Genomic DNA, 19824 nt, shown 5'->3' with positions numbered 1-19824 from the left:
CCAACTCATTGGAAAAGATCCTGATGCTGGGAAAGACTGAGGACAGGTGGAGAAGGAGGTAACAGAGGATGAGACGGTTGGATGGCATCACTGACTCAATGGACATGAGTTTGAGCAAACTCTGGGAAATAATGAAAGACAGGGAAGCCTGGCATGCTGCAGTTCATGGAGTCGCAAAGAGTCACCACCACTTAGCCACTGAATGGTATGTAAAACAGACAGATAGTGGGAGGCTGCTGTATAAGACAGGGAGCCCAGCTCTGTGCTCTGTGATGACCTAGGAGGGTGGTGATGGGGAATGGTGGGAGGGAAGCTCAAGAGGGAGAGAACATATGTATACTTATAGCTGATTTATTTTGTTGTACAGCAGAAACCAACACAACATTGTAAATCAATTATTCTCCAATCAAAAAAAGTTTTAAAGGAAAAATGAAAGGAGAGGCCTGGAATAGATTCCCCCCTCACAGATCTCAAAACCAGTCCTGCAGACACCTTGACCTCAGACTTCCAGCCTCCAAAGCTATGAGACAAGCAATTTCTATTCTTTAAGACCCTCACTTCTGGCCCCTTGATATGTCATCCCTAGAACACTTCAGCATTTACTAAGTGAATAAATGAATAAAATTACTCAAAGCAGTAATTGCCTGAATATCAGCAATGCACCCGTGCAAGCTTTGCTAAGCTGCAAACACAATAGCGGGGTACTGGGCAGAATTCCGCCTACAAGCCATACTGCATTTAGATCTGTCAGGACAGACTTCCTCCTCTCTCTATGAATATTTTGAAAAGAAAATGGTTTTTTCCATAATTTTTGCCCACTAGGTTTTTATTTCCGTTTAAAGAAAGCTCGAAAGGCAGGAACAGTAATTGAAGAGCAGACAGATGGTTACAACATTCAAGAGTTGAAAACAGATGGGAGTACTTCCATTCAGCTGTATCCCCTCCTTTCTTAGTTTTTCCTACCACATCTTACCTCTCCAGAACTGCCCCCCCCCCCCTTCCTAAGAAATGGAGTATTTCCTGCTGTATCAATAAACAAGATTGTCACAGCCATCAGCAACTCCGGCCCTCCAAATGTGAATTTCTGAGCCCTGAGGTTACCCAGGAAGAGTAAAACGTACGATCTGGCAGCCCACCCACTCCCTAAGGCTATGGGGGGAGGGACACACACACACACACACACACAAACAGGATACAGTTCCTTAAACAGCAAGGAGATTAAGCCAGTCAATCCTAAAGGAAATCAACCCTGAATATTCATAGGAAGGACTGATGCTGAAGCTGAAATTCCAATACTTTGGCCACCTGATATGAAGAGCCGACTCATTGGAAAAGAGACTGACGCTGGGAAAGGTTGAGGGCAGGAGGAGAAGGGGGTGATGGTTGGATGGCATCACTGACTCAATGGACATGTGTTTGAGCACACTCCCGGAGATAGTAAAGGAAGTCTGGCGTGCTGCAATCCATGAGGTTGCAGTCGGACCCAACTGAGTGACTGAACAACAACTGGCCCCAGCCAGCTAAGATGCATATGAAAGGAAATTATTTCAGTGAGCCCAGACTCTTGCATCTTCCCATACAGAGAAAAGTGCTAAATTCCTTGAGATATCTGCTTTTCCTTAACTAACAATAATCTTTTGATGTTCAGCCTACCTGCCCTTTGCTGCAAAACTTCTATATAACCTGGCTCCCCTCTTCACTTCCTCGGAACAGTTCTCTCAGAGTCACTTGAAGTGTTGTCTCTCAGGCTTGAAGTCCTAAAAATTCCCATCAAATAAAACATAATTCTCACTTTCTAAGTTGTGACTTTTTTTTTTTTAAGTCAACACTCCTCTGCCACCTCTAGGTCATCATAGTTTGTCAGTAAATCTACATAAACCACCTTTCCTGAAAAGAAAAAGAAAATACTAACATGCAAACATCATTTCCTGGATCAAATGCCAGTCACTTCCTTGTGTCTTTCACAGTTTCTCCCTTGGAAACCCAGCACAGACCCCATGAATCAGTGGAAGAAGGAGAAATATGTGAGAGAAACATTTCACTGACCTAACTTACCAATTCCCAAGTAGTCCTGAATGACTCACTGCCCTGGGACATCGCGGACCGTGGCTAAGATTGCCCCAAAGGAATGAACAGAACCGAGTCCCACATGCTCAGGAAATTTCCCCTCAGACACTTGGGTTTGTAATGGATTCTGCTTCCAGCTCACTCACATTCACTTTGATCCAAATCTGCCTGAAAGCACACAGCTTCATTAAATATAACATTGGCAGGAAGACCATAGATTTTAATGTGAAAAGACTCAAAGTGAAAATATGACACTTTGGAAAAGCTCATTAAAATTGTTAAACGTTGATGGGTTTGTTAGCTAGAACTACTGTTCAACTTAACAACAGCTCTTCATTTTTTCACTGTGTGCTGGTTGTTACAGAGCAGGCTGGAACCATTTTCCTATAAAAACCAAAGCTAGAAATGTGCCCTAAGAATTTTATTGAGAATATGTATTTTATTTTAATAATAAAAGAAACAAAGCACATCAGTTGGAGAAACAAGAACTCAAAATTTAGACTCAAGTAAGTGAATTATAAGCACTGTTTTCAAATCCTGCTCATTTTCATTTCAAACCAGCCTTTCCATAATTATAACTATGCATATTTCTAAATAGCAATATAACTGTATACAGACTTAAGAGGAAAACAATGGACCATCATCACAGCAATAAACTAAAACCAAGAAGTAACATTAAGTTTAACAAGAAGGGAATGCTACCCACTTCAGTATTCTTGCCTGGAAAATTCCATGGACAGGAGCCTGGCAGACTACAGTCCATGGGGTCACAAAGAGTTGGACATGACTGAGCAACTAACACTTTTTAAAAAGATCATCAAATCCCAGTCCCTTAGAAATAAACAAAAATTAACTATGAGGTGAAAAGGAGATATTAAAGATGTAATAACAGATTACTTATAAAACAAAAAAGAACACTAAATAAGATCCTTTAGAATGTGCTCTAGTTGCTTTCAGAGGCAAATGTATAGCCTTAAGTATTTCCGTTATTAAAGAAAAGAAGGAAAGAAAAGGATTCAGCTCATAAAAGAATTTAGACAACAAATGAAAATCACAGAAAAGAGAGAGAATAAAGCTAAAAGCAGGATTGAATTCATTCAAACATTAAAATGAGATATTATTGAGAAATCACACACATCATCTCTTTGAAAGGAACTAAGCTCTAGAGTATCTAAGAAATATAGGAAGGGGGATAGGAAAGAATAAAATGAGAAATGGAAAACGGGAAATGATACATATAAAAGACAATCAAGATGTTAAGAGTTCTGTGTTTGGAACCCAAGGAACTGGGTCAAATCTTAAGTCAGTCACTTGATAGTTATGAGACTCCAGGCATATCTACCTTCTTAAGCCTATTTTCTCTATAAATGAGAAATGGAAATTTTCTTAAAAGAGAAGATAATACTACTTCCCTCCTAAAGTTTTTGCAAAAGTCAATAAAGTACCTCACAGAATAGGAACTAGTAAGCTCCAGGCTCTATTCTAGATCATTCCTAAGACTTCCATGACATTAGTTTGCTTGATTTATAAAGCCCCACCATCTCTTCTTACATTCGCTCGGAATATAATCACTTAACATGGTCCTGTAAGGTGCATGGTGCAGGGTGACACTTGTGATTTCATCTTCAAAATAATGCAATTCAGGGACTGCCCCGGCAGTCCAGTAGTTGAGACTTTATCTTCCAATGCAGAGGGTGCAGGTTTGATCCCTGGTCAGGGAGCTAAGATTCCACGTCTCGGCCACAAAAATCAAAAAATAATACAAAAGCAATATTGTAACAAATTCAACAACGGCTTTATAAAGAAAGGTCTACATTAAAAAAAAAACTCAAAAAATTTAGAAAATGCAATTTATGGAAATAAGTGAAAGATCAAATTTGTCCAGGCTTTATGTGGAACTGACATGGCTGTGTATGAGACGGTGAGGGGGCAGCTGACATGGAGTGCTTTGACAAGGGTCAAAATGTCCTCCCCAAAATATATCTATTTAGCAGTTTCATGCTACAAGAAGTCTCCTTTTAAAAGGTAGAGAGGTGACCTGGTGAGAATCTGCCTGCATAAAGGTGTACATTGAAATGACAAGAGCAACACAATGTCTAGGAAAAGAACAATGAGGAGCAAAGAACAGAATTATTTAGTAAACAAGAGTCAGGAGGGGAACAAATGGAGGTGAAAAGGGATCAACTGGACACATAAGAGGAAAACCAGTTATATTCACCCCTCGGTGTCTACGGGAGGCTGGGTCTAGCACCCCTGCAGACACCAAAATTCAAGGAAGCTCAATTCTCTTATAAAATGGCAAAGTATTTGCATATAACCTATGCACATCCTCCTGTACACTTTAAATCATCCCTAGATTACTAGAGATGATGCATCTCTAATACAATCCAAGTGCTACATCAACACTGGCAGGTACAAGGCAACTTCAAGGTTTGCTTTTAGATACTTTTCATAATTTCTCTTCCTGAATATTTCCTATCCATAGTTGGTTAATATTCAATGATACAGAGCCCACTGATACAGAGGACCAACTGTACTGTCCCAGTAGTGGCTGAAAATTAACACTTCCTGTGTGTGAACTACTGTGTCTAAGCAGGTTTCATGTGATAACTCATTCCATGTTCATCACACATCTCTGAGGTGGGTGTTAACGTTCTCCTTCACTGCGGGGAATCCCACAGAATGAAGTCACTAGCCTGGGTCCTAGAGTGAGTTCATGCTCAAAGCTGGCATCTACAGCCAGGCAAAGGCCCATAGTTCTAAACCCCACTGCTCACTCCCTTCACAGAGAAGTGTCCCAGGGACCAAAGGAGCCTCACGAAGGAAGAAATCATCATTAGTGCCAATCATACAAAAAAAAAAAAATGTGGAGTCAGAAGCTCCTGGACTTCCGATATGCAGCTTCAGTGGAGGAATTGTGGCTAAAATCAGAAAGCAGATGACAATCCTTAGGAAGAAAAAGAAAGCAACATGGGACAGCTGGCTTAAGTAAAACTCTCCATCCAAGGAATCAACAGTTAAAAAGACAAGAGTCCAAAACAAGAAATGTGGGAAGGGAAGAGAAGGAATAGATCTGCTGGGTCAACTCTGAGAACAGGACGAACTAGGACAGCAAAAAATAATAACTGATGGGGAACTATGATAGAAAGATAAAAGCAGAAAATAAACAAAGTGCCAGTCAATATCTTTCCCCAAAGTAAAGTTCATGACAGCAAAAATATCTTACCTGTTAACAAATAGGGGCTCATCAACAACAAAAAATAAACACCCTGATTTAAAAATGGGCAAAAGTCTTCAATACACATTTCTCCACAGAAGATATTCAGACAGCAAATAAATGCATGAAAAGATGCTCAACATCACTAACCATTCAGTTCAGTTCAGTCGCTAAGTCATGTCTGACTCTTTGCAACCCTATGAATCACAGCACACCAGGCCTCCCTGTCCATCACCAACTCCCAGAGTTCACTCAAACTCATGTCCATCAAGTCGGTGATGCCATCCAGCCATCTCATCCTCTGTCATCCCCTTCTCCTCCTGCCCTCAATCCCTCCCAGCATCAGAGTCTTTCCCAATGAGTCAACTCTTCGCATGAGGTGGCCAAAGTATTGGAGTTTCAGCCTCAGCATCAGTCCTTGCAATGAACACCCAGGACTGATCTCCTTTAGGATGGACTGGTTGGATTTCCTTGCAGTCCAAGGGACTCTCAAGAGTCTTTTCCAACACCACAGTTCAAAAGCATCAATTCTTCAGCACTCAACTTTCTTGACAGTCCAACTCTCACATCCATACATGACCACTGGAAAAACCATAGCCTTGACTAGACGAACCTTTGTTGGCAAAGTAATGTCTCCGCTTTTGAATATGCTATCTAGGTTGGTCATAACTTTCCTTCCCAGGAGTAAGCGTCTTTTAATTTCATGGCTGCAGTCACCATCTGCAGTGATTTTGGAGCCCAGAAAAATAAAGTCTGACACTGTTTCCACTATTTCCCCATTTATTTCCCATGAAGTGATAGGACCATGATCTTAGTTTTCTGAATGCCATGATCTTCGTTTTCTGAATGTTGAGCTTTAAGCCAACTTTTTCACTCTCCTCTTTCACTTTCATCAAGAGGCTCTTTAGTTCCTCTTCACTTTCTGCCATAAGGGTGGTGTCATCTGCATAGCTGAGGTTATTGATATTTCTCCCGGCAATCTTGATTCCAGCTTGTGCTTCTTCCAGTCCAGCGTTTCTCATGATGTACTCTGCATAGAAGTTAAATGAGCAGGGTGACAATATACAGCCTTGACGAACTCCTTTTCCTATTTGGAACCAGTTTGTTGTTCCATGTCCAGTTCTAACTGTTGCTTCCTGACCTGCACATAGGTTTCTCAAGAGGCAGGTCAGTGGTCTGGTATTCCCATCTCTTTCAGAATTTCCCACAGTTTATTGTGATCCACACAGTCAAAGGCTTTGGCATAGTCAATAAAGCAGAAATAGATGTTTTTCTGGAACTCTCTTGCTTTTTCCATGATCCAGCAGATGTTGGCAATTTGATCTCTGGTTCCTCTGCCTTTTCTAAAACCAGCTTGAACATCTGGAAATTCAAGGTTCAAGTATTGCTGAAGCCTAGTTTGGAGAATTTTGAGCAGTATTTTACTAGCATGTGAGATGAGTGCAATTGTGTGGTAGTTTGAGCACTCTTTGGCATTGCCTTTCTTTGGGATTGGAATGAAAACTGACCTTTTCCAGTCCTGTGGCCACTGCTGAGTTTTCCTAATTTGCTGTCATATTGAGGGCAGCACTTTCACAGCATCATCTTTCAGAATTTGAAATAGCTCAACTGGAATTCCATCACCTCCACTAGCTTTGTTCGTAGTGATTCTGTCTAAGGCCCACTTGACTTCACATTCCAGGATGTCTAGCTCTAGGTCAGTGATCACACCATCGTGATTATCTTGGTTGTGAAGCTCTGTTTTGTACAATTCTTCTGTGTATTCTTGCCACCTCTTCCTAATATCTTCTGTTTCTGTTAGATCCATACCATTTCTGTCCTTTATTGAGCTCATCTTTGCATGAAATGTTCCCTTGGTATCTCTAATTTTCTTGAAGAGATCTCTAGTCTTTCCCATTCTGTTGTTTTCCTCTTTTTCTTTGCATTGATCACTGAGGAAGGCTTTCTTATCTCTCCTTGCTATTCTTTGGAACTCTGCATTCAGATGCTTATATCTTTCCTCTTCTCCTTTGTTTTTGGCTTCTCTCCTTTTCACAGCTATTTTTAAGGCCTCCTCAGACAGCCATTTTGCTTTTTTGCATTTCTTTTCCATGGGGATGGTCTTGATTCCTGTCTCCTGTACAGAATCACGAACATCTGTCCATAGTTCATCAGGCACTCTGTCTATCAGATCTGGTCCCTTAAATCTATTTCTCACTTCCACTGTATAATCATAAGGGATTTGATTTAGGTCATACCTGAATGGTCCAGTGGTTTTCCCCACTAATCATTAGAGAAATGCAAATCAAATCCACAGTGAGCTACTACTTCACCCCACTAGGATGGCTATTATAAAAACACAGATTTTTAAAAATTAAAAAGTGCTGCCAAGTATGTGAAGAAATTAGAAGCTTCCCTGTGCACTGCTAGTGGAAATATAAAATGATGAGGCACTGTGAAAAACAGTATGGCAATTCTTAAAATAAGAAGACAGGCATACCACATGATCCAGTAATTCTCCTTTGAGTATAAACTCAAAAGACATGAAACCAGGGATTTGAAAAAATATTTGTACACCCATGTTTATAGCAGCATTATTCACAATAGCCAAAAGGGTAGAAGCAGCCTAAGTGCCGACTGACAAATTAATGGATAAACAAAATGTGGCATATTCATACAATGGAATAATATTCAGCTTTGAAAAAAAAAGAAATTCTGATACACTTTACAACATGAGTGAAGGTTGAAGACATGATGCTAAGTGAAATAAGCCAGTCACACAAGGGAAAATACTTACGTGAGGTTCCTAGGATGGTCAAACTCATAGCGAGAAGTCAGGATGAGGGCTCCCAAGGGCCAGGGGCTCTGGGGAGAAGTGAATGATAGTGGGTATAGGGTTTCTCTTTGAAATGATGAAACGTTCAGCAACTAGACAGGAAAAATGGATGCAAACCATGGAGGATGCACTAAATGTCCTGGAATTGTGGCTAAGGTAGTCAACTTAATTTAAATATAATTTACACAAGTTAATAAAAAAGAATTTCAGATTCACTGAATTGTAAACTCTATGCAAAAAATATATGCTGTGGATATTATATTCCAATAAAATTGTTAATAAAAAAAATAAAAAGAATCAGGGGTTGAAGAGAAGCCAAGGTCAGGGTGAGTGGGAACACGGAATCCTTTCCGTCAGAGTGGGGCAGGCTTGCCCACACTGCACACCACATGACATCAAGTAGTTGCTAAGACTTTTTGCGACCCCATGGACTGCAGCACACCAGGTTTCCTGTCCTTCCCTGTCTTCAGGAGTTTGCTCAAGCTCATGTCCACTGAGTCAGTGATGCCATCCAACCATCTCATCCTCTGTTGCTCCCTTCTCCTGCTCTCAATCTTTCCCAGCATCAGGGTCTTTTTCAGTGAGTTGGCTTTTCACATCAGGCAGCCAAAGTTTTGGAGTTCCAGTTCCAGTACAGTCCTTTCAATGAATATTCAGGGCTGATTTCCTTTGGGATTGACTGGTTTGATATCCTTGCAGTTCAAGGGACTCTCAAGAGTCTTCTCCAGCACCACAATTCAAAAGCATTAATCCTTTGGTGCTCAGCCTTCTTTATGGTCCAACTCTCACATCCACACGTAACAACTGGAAAAACCATAGCTTTGACTAGTCAGACCTTGGTCGGCAAAGTGACATCTCTGCTTTTAAATACGCTGTCTAGCTTTGTCATAGCTTTTCTTCCAACGAGCAACTGTCTTTTAACTTCATGGATGCAGTCACTGTCCACAATGATTTTGGAGCCCAAGAAAAGAAAATCTGCCACTGTTTCCATTTTCCCCCATCTACTTGCCATGAAGTGATAGGACCAGATGTCATGATCTTAGTTTTTTGAATGTTGAGTTTTAAGCCAGCTTTTTCACTCTCCTCTTTCACCTTTATCAATAAGGGACACAAAAATGGCACAGAAGCAGACCAAATATGTGATTAAATTTAATTAATTTATATCCATGCAAAGAACTAATTTTTCATGTCTGAAAAATTATAGCCAAACTCCAGAAACAGTTGAAAAATAAAGGAGAGCAGTTGTTTGATAATTAAAGTGTGCTAAGGTCCTCATCATGACAGAGAAATTGATAAAAAAAAATGCTGAAAAACTTCAAATTATATATAGTTAAAATGCTTCACTGAAAAGACCCTGATGCTGGGAAACATTGAGGGCAGGAGGAGAAGGGGGTGACAAAAAATGAGATAGTTGGATGGCATCACCTACTCAATGGATGTGAGTGTGAGAAAATTCCAGGAGTTATGAAGGACAGGAAAACCTGGGGTGCTGCAGTCCATGCAGTTGCAAAGAGTCAGACACGACTGAGCAACTAAACAACAAAAATGGACCCAACTGTTTCCTCCCACAAAAAGCTCTAAACCCAATTTGACAGGGGCTTCTAGAAGGTCATTAAGAATAAATGAGGTCACAGGGTGGGATTCTAATTCAACAGGGTGATCTTTTGAGAAGAGGAAGGGCAAGATTTCACTCTCTTGTGAGGACACAGCCACAAGTCTGCCATCTGAAAGCTAGGAAGAGGGTTCTCATGAGAACCATACTCTGCTGACACCATGATATCCCACTTCCAGCCTCCAGAACTGTGAGAAAAACATTTCTGTTGTTTAAGGCACCCAGTCTATGGTATTTTTGCTATGGCAGCCTGAGCAGATCAAAATAACCAATAAAAGAGAAGAGACAGCCTGGAAATCTACATATATACACAGAGAAATGGTATCAGAAATCACCAAGGAAAGGACTTGACTACTGAATGAGATCTGGAGCTAGTGATAATTCAATGGAAAAATTAAATTTGAAATCCTAGCTCACAACATACTGTCAACTACAAATTGCCACTCACCAAGGGCATTTGCCATCTGCCTCTGCAGAGACTGAATCCTACACTGCTGCAGCTGTTGGCCTTCAATAGGCCCTGAAGGGAATTCAGGGTGGAGAATGACATACTTTGTGCTCCATGAAAACTGGTGGAACAGGCTTTTAGATAGATATTTTCAGGACCTGGTTTCGTGGCCCCAATCCCCAATCTCATATCTAGAAAAGCACTAAATCCCTTCATGGTGACATCAGCTACTCAAGACTAACAGAAAACCTTTTGTAAGATAAGTGCTTTAATGCATTGAATTTCCCCTTCACCAAAATCACGTATACTGACCTTCCACCACTACCTTTTTGGAGCAGTTTCTCAGCTCTCTGAGGTGCTGTCTCCCGGGCTGCAGTCCTCATTTCTGCCCCAAATAAAACTTAACTACCAACTCTTACGCAGTGTGTCTTTTTTAAGTCAACAACAGCAAAAGTAAATTCAAAGAGAATTAAAAATCTGAACATAAAAAGCAAGAAGTAAAGATGATTAGAAGAAAATATACAAGGCTATTGGTAAAAAGTGAGGAAATTCTTAAAGCAGAAAAAAAAGCACAAGCCATAAATGAAAATTAGCAAATTAAAAATGAAAAAATATAAGCCATAGGCTAGTAGTAGATATTTACAATGTATATTACTGACATGAAGGATCTAGAATGTGTAAAAAAGACTTCTCTAGATCAAAAAGATACCTCCACATGAAAAATGAGCAAAAGACATAAACAGACCATTCATAGATGAGTCATTACATATATATGTATACATATACATTTTTATTATTATGTATATATAGATGAAAAGATGCTCTACTAGAATAAGGCAAATGCACTTTAAAACAGAGTTACTATTTAGATAGCCAGTGGGAATTTGCTGCATGACTCAGGGAACTCAAACCCAGGCTCTGTCACAACCTACAGGGGTAGGAGGTGGGAGGGAAGTTCAAGAGGGAGGGGACATATATATACCTGTGGTTGATTCAAGTTGACATGGCAGAAACCAACACAATATTGCAAAGCAATTATCCTTCAATTAAAAATAAATAATTTTTTTAAATCAGCATAAAAAAACTATAAAATTTAACACCCATTAAATTAACAAAAATTTTAAAGTCCATGATTCAGCAATTCCACTCCTGGGCATATGTCTAGACTAAATTATAATTCAAAAAGATACATGCATCCCATATGTTCATAAAAGTCCAATAAATCTAAGCAATGAGGAGGCTACAGAGAAACAGAACTGTACACTGAGCAGGTGGGGGCATAAATTAGTACAACCACCTTAGAAAGATGGAGTTAACATGCCTTTTTATCCATTTACTGTCTTCTAGCAATGTACTCTAAAGGCAACACACCTGTGTGCAAAAGGAGACACAAACATACAAGAATGCTGTTGTCATATTGTGAATTTAGAAGAACTTTCCAAGCAACTTTGAATAAAATGACAGGAAAAACAGATATTAAATCCACCAATCCTAACATCATGATTAGTCACAACTCCAGCTACACCATTAAAAAATAACTAAGCTCATAGAATCCAGTCCCATCACTTCATGGCAAATGTAAGGGGAAAAAGTAAAAGCAGTGACAGATTTTCTTTTCTTGGGCTCCAAAATTACTGCAGATGGTGACTATAAACATGAAATTAGACGATGCTTGCCTTTTGGAAAGAAAGCCATGAGAAACCTAGACAGCATATTAAAAAGCAAAGACATCATTTGCTGACAAAGGTCCGTATAGTCAAAGCTATGGCTTTTCCAGTAGTCACGTATGGAATTGAGAGTTGGACCATAAAGAAGGCTGAGTGCCAAGGAATTGATGCTTTTGAATGATGGTACTGGAGAAGACTCTTGAGAGTCCCTTGGACTGCAAGATCAAACCAGTCAATCCTAAAGAAAATCAGCACTGAATATTCATTGGAGGGACTGATGCTGAAGCTAAAGCTCCAACACTTTGGTCACCTGATGTGAAGAGCCAACTCATTGGAAAAAAACCCCTAAGCTGGGAAAGGTTGAAGGCCAAAGGAGAAGGGAGTCGCAGAGGATGAGATGGTTAGTAACATCACCAACTCAATGGACATGAACTTGAGCAAACTCTGGGAGGTAGTGAAGGACAGGGAAGCCTGGCATGCTTCAGTCCATGGAGTCACAAAGAGTCGGACATGACTTAGTGCCTCAACAACAACCAGCTATACTTTCTCCTCCTTGATCTCCTCAGGCAACAGAAAAGCGGATAAAGCATGATGTCCAGATGCAAACTGAAGCTCAGAAAGAAAACACTTCTCGCACAAGGACAGAAGCCATCAAGGACAAGTCACTCAAATTAAGTTGGAAGGTACAGCTGAAGCTGCCCTTCTTAAATATACTTGACATAAAAAGAAATGGCAGAGCAAATACACACAACTATGACAAAAGTAAAGAAGGAAAACCAAGTGCAGAAGCCAGCCTGGAAGGAAATATCCTCCCAGAAATGGGTGAGAAGTTCTCATACAGGTGCTGGTGATAGCCAACACAAGAGAAGTACCTCTGGGTGGCTATTTCTCCACCCTTGATTCCGTCTCTAGATCACGCATTTTTTGCCTTGAACCTAATTTGTAATATTTCATTAGAAACTGGAGTGATTAGTACTTCTTAACTCTTTTAAAGCTGTCTGTGGAACATCCCTGGTCCAGTGGTTAAGACTCTGTACTCTCAATGCAGGGGGCATGGGTTCAATCCCTGGTCAAGGAACTAAGACCCTGTATGACTCAAGGTGTGGCCAAAACATTTTTTAAAATTAAGCTATCTGTGTCCTATCACTCACTTCAGGCTTTAAAAGTGTTGACCACACTCTAAGTTACAAAAAGAAAAAAAAGTTCTTCCAATAAATGATCCACTATGAAAAATTAAGAACATAAAATCAGCAAAACAAGAAAGAAAACATGAGAGGACAAGGCAAAGAAAGGAGATTACAAAGGGAAACTACAGAATTCAGGAAACATCCTGAGAGCAAAACACCTCTACAAAACTAATAAATAAATTAGAAATGGTGAGAAATAGCATAGAAAGAGTTGAAAACTTAAATAGTAATGCCCAGGAATGGCTTGAAATAATTACAGAGAGTCAGAAGTTAAATGAAAGGGTTTAGAGACCAAAACTGAGACATCAAATTAAATACTACAGCCCTGACATTAGTTATTTTATTCCAGCAATTCTGCTGCTAAGTCACTTCAGTCATGTCCAACTCTGTGTGACCCCATAGACGGCAGCCCACCAGGCTCCCCCGTCCCTGGGATTCTCCAGGCAAGAACACTGGAGTGGGTTGCCATTTCCTTCTCCAATGCATGAAAGTGAAAAGTGAAAGTGAAGTTGCTGAGTCTTGTCCGACTCTTCGCGACCTCATGGTCTCGAACCTACCAGGAACCTACCAGGCTCCTCCGTCCATGGGATTTTCCAGGCAAGAGTACTGGAGTGTCCAGCAATTCTACTACTGCTCAAAATAGTTTGGGCACATTTGGGAGACAATTGCTTTTTTTTTTAATTTAATAAAAGAAAACTAGCTTTGTTACTTTATTTTTATTTCTCATCCTTGACCTGCAGCAACTGTATACAACATGGCTAAAGGATTGGCACATAAAAGGCAAATATCATTAATAGCTGTAACTTCTGTAACATGTATTACATAATGGCACTACTGTAAAACTTTACACCTATGAAACCATTAATCTCAAAACTATCCCCCAAGGAAATAAATACCATTATTGTCTTCCATCTCATTAGAGTAAAGTGAAAGTGTTAATTGCTCAGGCGTGTCCAATTCTTTGTGACCCCATGGACTATAGCCTGCCAGACTACTCTGTCCAAGATATTCTCCAGGCAAGAATACTGGAGTGGGTAGCTACTCCCTTCTCCAGGGGATCTTCCCAACCCAGGGATGGAACCCAGGTCTCCTGCATTGCAGGCAGATTCTTTACTGAGGAAAGTGAGGCAGGAAGAAATGAAGTAACTTGCCCAAGATCACCAAACAAGTACCTGACACAGCTGGGATGTGAACTCGGGCATCTGGGTCCAGCATCCATAATTTTTATCTCTCCACGAATGTGTGAATAAATGGCCAGCTGCTTCCTTTACCCAGCGTGGTCCCACTCCACTTCTCACTCTGTTTCTTCTATTGGGACTATGGGAAACCACTCAAAATTAGATATAAAAATTCTGGTTGATACCTTCTTCCAAGTGCATCTCATTCCACAATACCCATACCTCCTAATCCAGTTTTCAAGGAAGATCACACTTGTTGTCAAAATGTCTAGAGGCCACCTTACCCATCCCTTGCCTCTTCAGACACAGGTTCAGTCCCTTAATAAGTGAGGTCTTGTCAAAACCCACAAGAGGCCAGTCACAGAAGCAAGCTCAGGCCAAGGGCAAAGGAGAAGAGTCTGGAATTAAGAGGGCTGGAAGAAGCCCCTACCCATTCAGAGGGTTTTCCTGGAGGTGAGGAGCAGCAGCAGAGGAGGTCAACAGAACAGCACAGGAGGTTACAAAGCTGGGATCACCCAAGAGCATCAGTTGGGGGCAGGGTGGCAGTAGATCAAACAAGGCCTCTACCCAACAAAGTCAGTGAGTGGCTGACTGGTGTTGACAGTTATAATCAGAGAGCAAGGAATGAGGTAGTTCAAAGTCTCCGGGTTCATCTTAGGCAGCCTCCCAGGCATCTGGGGAGAGAGGCTGACCAGGGTCAAGCCGAGTTTCAAGACCATTGGAACCTGGATCCGCGACAAGTATCTACCTTCTGGCAGAGAACCAAGTGAAAATTTGATTGGAAGCTGGGTCAAAATAGACAAGCATCCTGAGAAACAAAGGACTCTCCTGGGACACCAGCGCCTGGCTTGAAGTCCAAGTCCAAATCCATGCCCAGGTAGGCGGCAGTGGAGCCCCCAACTCCCTTCCAGAATTGGTCCGAACTGACCTAAGTCTCATTTATTTCCCATGAAGTGATGGGACCAGATGCCATGATCTTAGTTTTCTGAATGTTGAGCTTTAAGCCAACTTTTTCACTCTCCTCTTTCACTTTCAGGACTGATGCTAAAGCTGAAACTCCAATACTTCAGCCACCTCATGCAAAGAGTTAACTCACTGGAAAAGACTCTGATGCTGGGAGGGATTGAGGGCAGCAGAAGAAGGGGACGACAGAGGATGAGATGGCTGGATGGCATCACCGACTCAATGGGACAAGAGCTTGGGTGAACTCCAGGAGTTGGTGATGGACAGGGAGGCCTGGCGTGCTGCAACTCATGGGGTCGCAAAGAGTCGGACACGACTGAGCAACTGAACTGAACTGACCTAAGTCTGCACTTGTCCACTGCCTGCAGATGAGCAAGCAGGACTGAGGAAGGAGGGCTGCACACTGGTCCGTTCATGAAAGGATAAGTCTGTCACCCCTGCAAGGAAGACTGGGACAGGCATGCAGCCTCTCAGAAAATCAGACATTAATTGTGATCCTTGTTTATTCAAAACACCAACTGAGGAATCCTACAGAAGAAAGGGTGCCCGTGTGTGGAAGACTCTTTCCAAAGACAGCATTGTACTTCTCAATTTTTTAAGGTAACGATTTAGTGAAATATTTTTATACTCAACTTGCATTTATAGGAGTTATATGTCAATGGACCTCATATTGAAATCCTCTTTGCACATATCAGAGCTTAATTTTACCTAACAAAGGAACTATTTAAGATGAACTGACTTGAGAAGAGAAAGAAAAAATGAAAAGACATAGAAAAGAGATTAATAATAGATTATGCATCCATTCCTTAAAAGGAAGATTTGAGAGAGAGATTTATTTTTCCCCATGTATTGATAACATTCTCAGGACATATTTCTCTTATAAGTTTGTAACTTTTGAGCGTCTGCACTCATTCTGCCTAACACCCCCCTACCCTGGTAGTGGGAATTCCTAATAATGTGCTTTCACAACCTTGAGAAATTCCATAGAAATAGCACCTGCAAAAACAGTGTATATTAATCAACTGTGTTAGTGATTATCTTTTATGCTTTTCTTAGCATAACTGCCTTGTTACAAACCCCAAGGGCAGACCCAGAAAGGATTATGATTGAGATCATGAATGGACCTCGGAACCTCGGAACACCAGTTCAACACCAGGCATGAACACTGCCTACGCACTTGCTGACTGTTCTCAAGACTAGCCCAGGAGGGAATGGCCTCGGGTGAAAACAAGGAGATCTGGACCATGTCAGTGTAGTGTTTGGAGAAAGATAAGATCAAAGAAAGTCTTGTAGTCTGCAGTTAGGAATAAAGCTGGACTCCAAGTGGACTCTGAACCTCAGTCCAATAGAGGTTGCAGGTCTCCAACCCATGGCACTAGCTTTCATGTTCTGTCTTCATTCTCATCACTCACTCCCGCACCATTAGGGCAATGCCCCCCAACCCACCTCCACCCCCTACTCTCGCAGCCTCTGATAACTGCCATCTGTTCTCTATATCTCTGGGTTCAGTTTTGGAGAGGTTTTCTCTTGTTTGTTTTAGATTCCACACATAAGATCATACAGTATTTGCCTTGTCTGACTTATTTCACTTAAAGGAAAATACAAAATGCTCTCTCTTGGAAACAATTTGCCTCTTACATGTAGCTGTTTAAGAAGAAATACCAGGGCTTCCCTGGTGGCTGGGTGGTCACCTGTCAGTACAGGAGACACAGGTTTGATCCCTGGTCAGGGAAGATCCCACATGCCCCAACTAAGCCTGTACAGCAGTACACTAATAACTCAGCTGTGCTCTAGAGCCTTCAACTACTTTGTGCCTAGAATCCATGCTCCGAAACAAGAGAAGCCACAGCAATGAGAAGCCTGCACACCACAGAGAAGAGTAGTCCCTGCCATAACTAGAGAAAGCAAAACAGAAACCCGCAGAAACAAAGACCCAGCAGAGCCAAAAATAAATAGATAATTAACTAAAAAGCAAAAATAAAAACCCATCAGTTTACAAAAAAAGAGGAGGAAACACCATAGAAGATGGCCATCTACCACACTATGTAACTTAACTGAAATATTCTGTTACATGTAAGGATGGTCAGAAGCAGCATGCATTTAACCACAAATGTGACTCTAGGAATTTCCTGTATATAAGATACTCTACACAGTAGCCGAATTTCCTGTCTATAAGATACTCTACACAGTAGCCGTGCCCCACCACTAGTGCTCACTAGAATATGACACTCTCCTCAGATCTCTATCTTCATTAAATTCTACTCCTCCAAGTCAAAGTGCAGGGGCAGAAACAGTAAATGAGGGACACAAGGGAATGGGAGGTACTACTAATTATTTACAAAAGGCAAATACATAATGAGGATTTTTTTTTAAGTTTGTCATGCTAATATAAAGAGAAAGCAAAAAATAACTTCACAATATCTGATTACTGGTGATTTGGAAAGGGTTTTGGAAGCTGTATTTATCCCCAACAGGTCAGATACCAAAACAAACAAAGAAAGTGAAACAGAAACAGGATTCCTTAAAAAGTTAGGCGCACTATTTACCATGCATAACGCGTGCACACACACACACACACACACACACACACACACACACGACTGGCAGAGATATTACTAAAATGTTGATTATAAAATTGTAAGGTATTTAGGAATGAGCTAAAGAGAGTCAAAATCAAAACCCTACTGGCACTCAGTGAAAAGATGTCTTTTCACCACATCGCCTGCCTGTCAGCACCCCCACAACGCCCACGTTCTGCAGGAGCTGTCTGGGCCCAGTGCTAAGGAATTGATTTTTTTTTTCTTAGATTGGCTTATTCATTTTAACTGTGAGACTTTCTATTCAGTGTTAATTCCCTAGTCTTCTGCTTGCACTATGTCCAGTCAGTAACCCAACTTCCTGGGCATGTAATGAAAGTAGGGATAACTCTTCAGAAATCAATACATTGTTACCAATAGCATGCATGCATGCTCAGTCTCTCAGTCCTATCCGACTCTTTGCAATCCCATGCACTGTAGCCCACCAGGCTCCTCTGTCCATGGGACTCTGCAGGCAGGAATACTGGAGTGGGTTGCCATTTCCTCCTCTAGTTATCAATAACAAGAAATAAACAAAGCATCCAATTTAAACATGGGCAAAAGGCAAGGAATCTTTCTTCCCAAGAGGACATACTTATGGCCAACAGGTATGTGAAAATGTGCTCAAAAACTGTAATCATCAGGGCAATGCAAATCAGAACCACAATGGAGCCATCACCTCACACCTGTTAGGATGCTTATTATCAAAAGAACAAGAGATAACAATGTCCTCGAGCATGTGGAGAAAAAAGTAATAGAACACGTGTACTGTTCATGGAAATGCAAACTGGTGCAGCCACTGTGGAAAACAGTGTGGAGGTTCCTTAAGAAATCAGAACTACCATAGGATCCAGCAATTCCATCTCTGAGAATAAAACCTAAAGGAAACGAAAACATCATCTCAAAGATCTAACTGTACTCCAGTGCTCACTGCAGCATTATTCACAAGAGCCAAGGTACAGACACAATCTTAGTGTGGACAGGCAAACAGATAAAGGAAATGCTATATTTATGTGTATATATGGATATAGATAAAGATATACAGACATTCCATGCTGTCAGCCTTAAAAAAGGGGGAAAAAATCCTGCCCTCTGTAACACCATGGATGACCCAAGAGGGCATTATGCTAAGTGAAGTTAGCCACAGAAAGACAAGCGCTGCCAATATTACCTGGTATCACTTATATGTGGAATCTTAATTTTTAAAAAACAAAGTGGAAATCATAGAAACAGTAGAAGAATGGTTGCCAGGAGCTAGAGCGGTGAAGGAACTAGTGTTTCTGACAACCTAATGTTTATAGCAAGGCGGCAATAGCGACCCCATGGACTGTAGCCAACCAGGTTCCTCTGTCGTGGAATTCTCCAGGCAAGAATACTGGAGTGGGTTGCCATTTCCTTCTCCAGGGGATCTGCCGGACCCAGGGATTAAACCTGGGTCTCCTACACTGCAGGCAGATTACCGTCTGAACCACCGGGGATGAAGACAGTTGATAACACTATGTTGTATAACAGAAATCTGCTAATAGGTTAGAACTTCTCAACAACAAAACAACAACAACCAGAAAAAAAAAAGGGGGGGTAGATTTTTTTTAAATGAGTACACTGTTACAGACCAAGTTTGGTCAAATCTGGTCTTGTAACCATTTCCTTAATTTACAAAGCAGAAAGAGAGAAGTCAAGCCCCTAGTAGGCTAGGTGAGCCTCAGAAGTGCACCGGGCCCGCGCCCCCGCCTCCAGGTCCCCAGGGGCTGCATGTCTCGCGCCCGCGCACCGCCCGCGCCACACGCCGCTCCGCCGGGCCTCACCGCGCGCCCCGCACTCCCTGCGCGGGGCCGTACCGATGCCCGAGCTCAGAGCCGCATTGCGCCGTCCCTTGAGTAGCTGGGTCCTGACTGAGCGCGGCGGTCCCTTGCGCTGGCCTTTAGGAGGTGGGAGGAGCGGCGCGCGGTGCGCACAGGAAATCTGATAGGTGAGGAGCCGGCAGGCGGGCGGGGACTCGGGGCGCTGCTGCTGGGGATGGCTGGGCCCCCCGAGTCCCCACCAGTGCCCCGCGCGGGGCTCCGGGAGGTGACTTGACCCCGACGCCCAGCGCCA

General features: G+C 41.8%; 1 protein-coding gene across 2 annotated transcripts in view; it reads right to left on the bottom strand.

Moving 5' to 3' along the window:
• B3GALT5 (beta-1,3-galactosyltransferase 5) overlaps nucleotides 1-19624 on the bottom strand; it is a 52442-nt gene extending 32818 nt beyond the window's left edge. Inside the window, exon 1 of one of the 2 annotated variants that reach the window (XM_002685109.6) lies at nucleotides 19536-19624. The gene's annotated coding sequence lies outside the window, so the exon portion shown is untranslated. The remainder of the gene's footprint in view (nucleotides 1-19535) is intronic. The other variant, XM_010801643.4, reaches the window with a different exon arrangement.
• Nucleotides 19625-19824: the final 200 nt, after the last annotated feature.

Source organism: Bos taurus, chromosome 1, assembly GCF_002263795.3.
Source record: "Bos taurus isolate L1 Dominette 01449 registration number 42190680 breed Hereford chromosome 1, ARS-UCD2.0, whole genome shotgun sequence".
Lineage (NCBI taxonomy): Eukaryota > Metazoa > Chordata > Mammalia > Artiodactyla > Bovidae > Bos > Bos taurus.
Note: the sequence above shows the minus strand (reverse complement) of the source record. Positions and strands in the feature narration are given on the sequence as shown.